The 6048-nt window shown below is 36.7% G+C and overlaps 1 protein-coding gene across 5 annotated transcripts in view; it reads left to right on the forward strand.

Annotated features, from left to right (window-relative positions):
- SLCO1A2 (solute carrier organic anion transporter family member 1A2) overlaps positions 1-6048 on the forward strand; it is a 135468-nt gene that overhangs the window by 19093 nt on the left and 110327 nt on the right. The window lies entirely within an intron of this gene.

Raw genomic sequence — 6048 nt, forward strand, 5'->3', positions numbered from 1 at the left:
TTGTTATCTATGTGGTAAGATTTCTAACTAGTTAAATTATACCTTTTTAGTATTTTAGATTTTCTTCCTGCTATTCTAATCTACTTACAACCCTGATAAATTTACCAGATATGCTGTTTCTATATTGTCTGTGATATCCTTTTAAGGGTTTATGTGCCACTTCTTACTGATGATAACCTTTGTTCTAAATACCATAAGGAATGTTCCCACAGAGAAGTGGTGGATTTTCAGAGCCAGTATCTTTGTGGTTCTTTAAACATTTCGTAATTCTAGATGCGGTTGTACGGTACAAGTTTCTTTGTGTCATTTTGTTATTGGAGCAGGGAAGGTATCTACTTATGCAAATCTCATTTAGGATTTGGGTAGATTAATTTCATTATTCTATTTCCCTTTTTGTTCATCTTTGAAGCTTTCTCTGCATTGTTTTGTACCCGCTTTTGTGACTTTTTTTTCTTCTCTGTCTCTTTTAAAATTCTTAATAAAATGAATTTAAAAAGTGCCCACTGTAATACCATACTGTTCTTTGGTTTGTGTAGTTATCGTTGTTAATTCAGTTATCACTGATTGGACATTAAAGATATACCAGATACTTTGCATATTTTATTTCTAATCTTCAAGAAAACTATTCAAGATAGATATTACTATCCCTGTTTTACAAAGGGAGTATAAGATGCCACACTCTATCAACTTAATCACACTGTATTAAATTACAAATTTATATTAAAATAATTTGTTTTTTCATTATTCCTAGAGTAAATGTATTCAACCAATATGTATTGTGCATCTGTTATAGGCACGTAATGGGCTTAAATGTTGTGGGGATTACAGAGATGACTCATACATCCTTCACCTCAGTTAGTTTACAGGCTGGATGGGGAAATAACACTTGAGCATACATAACCAAAAAATAAGGTAGAACCTGTGAACTTCTTCTAGGTGGTCTCAAAATCCCAACCACTAATATCATATCAAATATAAAAATAAGCTCACTAAACATGTTCAGTGACTGAGGGAATGTCTATGTAAATTCAGAACCTGTATTTACATAGACTCTTATCTGTGTGAGACTGTTATCTATGTATGATGGAAAGAATCATGATAGGCTCCATGGACAGTGTGGTCTTTGAGCAGAACCAGGGTACAGTATAGATCCCAGAGGTGAGGAAAGGATATTTCAAGGCAGCAAGTTGTATAAGCAAGAACGTGGAGGCAGGTGAGTGTGGGGTATGGGATGGTTAATGCACAAGGGAAGCAGTAATGAGGCAGATGAAAATATAGACCAAAATTCCATGGGGAGGACGTTAAGGGACCAGCTATAGGATGTGGGTCTATTTAGTCGGCAGAGGTTTTATTGAACCATAGAAGAAAATGTTCTTAGTTGTATATGGAACAAAGAAAATAGGACAATCCCATTTGGATTTTGGAAGAAAAAAAAGATGTGCTACCAGCAATCTTTCAGTGTTGGAAATATTTATAAGTGTATTGAATTTTTTTTAACTTTCTTCCAGTTAAAACCTTAAAAAACAAAATAAAACAAAGCAAAAGTATCTCATAATGGGTAGGGTAAAGATTGTTATTCTCAATATCAGACAAAGTGAATAACTATTTTAGTCCCATTCTTCTTTTGCCTGACCTGTGTGTCCAGTTTCAAGACAAACTGATTTGGCATGGTCTGACATTTAATAAAACACAGTGCAAAGTGGGAGTAAAAGAAAAATATTTTTATTTGGACATGGTGTAGAGAAATTGTCTGCACTTCAGAGTCAATATACCTGAGTCTCAATCCTGAATCCATCCTGACTATGTGATCTTAGATAAGTCAGCTCATTTTCTTTCTTTCTTTTTTCGTTTCTTTTCTTTCTTTCTTTTTTTTTTTTTTTTTTTTTTTTTTTGAGACGGAGTTTCTTCTGTCGCCCAGGCTGGAGTGTAGTGGCATGATCTTGGCTCACTGCAACCTCTGCCTCCCGGGTTCAAGCGACTCTCCCGTCTCAGCCTCCCGAGTATCTGGGATTAGAGGCTTCCGCCATCATTCCCGGCTAATTTTTGTATTTTTGTAGAGACGGGGTTTCACCATGTTGTCCAGGCTTGTCTTGAACTCCTGACCTTGTGATCCGCCCACCTCAGCCTCCCAAAGTGCTGGGATTACAGGTGTGAACCACCGCATCAGCCATTTTCTTTCTTAAAAATTTATTATCATTTCTTTATTTCAATAGCTTTTGGGGTACAAGTGGTTTTTGGTTACACCGATGAATTATATAGTGGTGAATTCTAACATTTTAGTGTACCTGTCACCCAAGAAGCGTACATTATATCTGACTGATGGTTCTTTATTCCTGGCCCCCTCTCACCCTCCCACTTCTGAATCTCTAAAGTCCATTATATCACTCTGTGTGCCTTTGCATAACTCATAGCCTAGCTCCCCCTTGTAAGTGAGAACATACAGTTTTTGGTTTTCCACTCCTGTTGTTACTTCGCTTAGAATAATGGTCTCCAGCTCCATCCAAGTTGCTGCAAAAGACATTATTTCATTCATTTTAATAGCTGAGTAGTATCCCATAGTGGGTAAATACCATATTTTCTTTATCCGCTCATTAGTTGATGGGCACTTAGGTTGGCTTCACACCTTTGCAACTGTGAATTGTACTGCTATAAACATATATGTGCAAGTGTGTTTTTCATATAATGACTTCCTTTGGTTAGATACTCAATACTGGGATTACTGTATCAAATTGTAGATGTACTTTTAGCTCTTTAAGGATTCTCCATATTCTTTTCCATAGAGGTTGTACTAATTTACATTCTCACTAGCATTGTGTAAGCATTTCTTTTTCCCCACATTTACACGAATATCTATTGTTTTTCTACTTTTTTCTTTTTTTTCTTTTTGAGACGGAGTCTCGCTCTGTAGCCAGGCTGGAGTGCAGTTGCGTGATCTTGGCTCACTGCAACCTCTGCCTCCCGGGTTCAAGCGATTCTCTTGCCTCAGCCTCCCAAGTAGCTGGGACTACAGGCACATGCCACCATGCCCGGCTTATTTTTTGTATTTTAGTAGAGATGGGATTTCACCATGTTGGCCTGAATGGTCTCCATCTCCTGACCTCATGATCTGCCTGCTTCAGCCTCCCAAAGTGCCGGGATTACAGCTGTGAGCCACCACGCCCGGCCTGTTTTTTGACTTTTTAATAATGGACGTTCTTGCAGGAGTAAGGTGGTATCTCACTATGGTTTTGATTTGCATTTCCCTGATGATTAGTGATGTTGAGCATTTTTTTCATGTTTGTTGGCCATTTGCATATCTTTTTTTAAGTAAATGTCTACTCATGTCCTTTGCCCACTTTTCAATGGGATTATTTATTTTTTTCTTGCTGATTTGTTTGAGTTCCTTTTTGATTCTGGATACTAGTTCTTTATCGGATGTGTAGTTTGCAAATATTTTCTCCGATTCTGTGGGTTGTCTGTTTACTCTGTTTATTATTTCTCCTGCTGTGCAGAAGCTTTTTAGTTTAATTACATCCCATTTATTTATTTTTGTTTTTGTTGCATTTATTTTTGGGATCATATACCAGTTAAACTCTGTAATTTTTTCTCTTAGTGTACATACTTAACCCCACTCACCCAACTTCTGAGATCTTATCTGGAAGCTGCTGATCATCAGTTTTAGGTGTTTTCTACCTATTGGGAGTCTACCTTTCCCTGGTGCTGGCTACGACCAGTTATTATTTTAGAGAGACAATTTAACAATCACCTGATCATCAGCTGATAGTCGCCTGATAATTCTTGGTCGGGGGCTGGGGCAGTGGGGGCATGGGGGTGTGGGTTGGGTTGGGGGGCCCTCTCTTCCCTGCTCATGGTTGCCTAGCTACCCATTCTAGCACTTGGAAGCCTAACTCACTCAGGTTACTCAAGGGTACCTATGATTTCACGTACCTAGACACAATGAGAAAGGTTAAGATAAACGTAGTCACCAAAATTTTACTGTTGGTACCTCCAATTACAATAATTTAGTTATTCTCATTATTTTTTTCCCAAAGTAATTGTGAGAAACCAGAGAACACACTCAGTAAGCTCCCTGGCAGTAAGGTATTCTCAGTCTTTACGTATTTGATTCCTTACTGAGCTGCAAATACCAACCTAACTAAGGAAATAATGCTGAATTTGTTTAAATGTTTCACTTTCGTAAGAAATCGAATGAATAAACTTCAGAATAAAATCTTCGATTAATATCTGCTGTATCCATATAATAACCTTTGTGTTATAGAGTCACTCTAATTATATTTTAATCCCTAGCACCAGAGGTTGTTGGGTTACTATTCATAATTCTTCTTGTTTAATTCCTGGGAATTGTATGCTACCATAGGCAATGTCCTTGAACATGATATGCACTCATTAAAATTTTGTTAACACTAGAAAGAGAGATGGGGGAATTGAAATAAATGATAATGTTAAATAACAAATCCATATATGTAATATTTATAAACCTAAATATAATGTTGATATTATAAATTGACATATTATGAATTACATATTTTGTTATACATATTTATATCATATATAGGTGTGATATGCAATAAAACTATAGACTATTGTGGGAAATTTTTCAAATAAGTTTGAGAGATTATAATTTAATTGTACCTTATTCAATTTGAAATGTTGGGTTTGAGTCCACTTTGAAAGAAGGACCAACAATTGAGCATCACAAATATAAATTTGTATATTCACCTATTTATTTCAATATGTAATTCATGACATAGAATTTATTATAAATATATTTCCCTGCCTCTATACACTCACTACCACTACCACTTACCACCACCAACAAAAGCCTCTACAATTTGGTAACCTAAGGCACACTTCATAAAGGGAAATTTTAATGTAGAAATGTAAGTCAATGAGTCAAATTTCCACTTAGATTGAAATGCTTATTTTTTCTATTTTTTTAAAAGTACAAGTTGAGTGTCTTTAGAAATGGCATAACGCAGCATGATGGCAGTTTATCTGAATTAATGCTACTTCCAAAGCTACCTAACTCAAAGTCAGGGAAAAGCAGATATTCATAAGAATCTGACTCAAAGCAAAGCATTTCATCTTCTGTCCAACATTGCAGCTGCTATCAAAAAAAGTGTATCATACACATAACCTCTGCCAGAAATGTCTAATTTGTTAAACAAAAGAAATAATTCTTATACAGCAAAGAGTTTCCAGAAGTCTGTGGTCTTTTAATTGAAGACACGATTAATAGAACTCAAGTTGTTTTGCAATACCCTGCATAAGAATATGACTGAGGTTTGCTGAAAGCCACTTAAACAAAATAAACAGCATATACATTTAATAGAAGCTCACTGCTGCTGACACACAATGAAACCCTCATGGATACAAAGCAGTTTTATACTTTTAAATAGCCTCTTAGTACCAGCAAGCACAACAAACAATAGACTTTAAAAAATATTTTGACCGAGTCAGGAGCAGGATTTTATTTCTTTGTTTTTAAAACAGCATTCTGTCATTTCAGAAATCTACTGCAAAAGGAGTTGCTTAACAGGGGTACTGACAATTACTAATTTGCTTATCAGGGGTACTTACAATTACTAATTTTCTTTCTTTTTTTTGAGACAAGTCTCGCTCTGCCACCCAGGCTGGAGTGCAGTGGTGCAATCTCGGCTCACTGCAACCTCTGCCTCCTGGGTTCAAGCGATTCTCCTGCCTTAGCCTCCTGAGTAGCTGGGATTACAGGCACGTGCCACCCGCCCCTCCACCGGCTAATTTTTATATTTTTAGTAGAGACAGGGTTTCACCATGTTGGTCAGGCTGGTGTCGAACTCCTGACCTTGTGATCTGCCTGCCTTGGCCTCCCAAAGTGCTGGGATTACAGGCATGAGCCACCGCGCCCGGTCCAATTACTGATTTTCTAATGTCAAGAATAACTTCATTATTCGCTGTTTACAATTTACCGAGGTTCAAACTACCTTTTTCTCCTTCGTTCTTAAACCTGTGTCACTGAGATATAGGTCCCAAAATGACGTTTTTATGTTTTAAAATAAAAATCTATAG

This window comes from Gorilla gorilla, chromosome 10 (genome assembly GCF_029281585.2).
Source record: "Gorilla gorilla gorilla isolate KB3781 chromosome 10, NHGRI_mGorGor1-v2.1_pri, whole genome shotgun sequence".
NCBI lineage: Eukaryota > Metazoa > Chordata > Mammalia > Primates > Hominidae > Gorilla > Gorilla gorilla.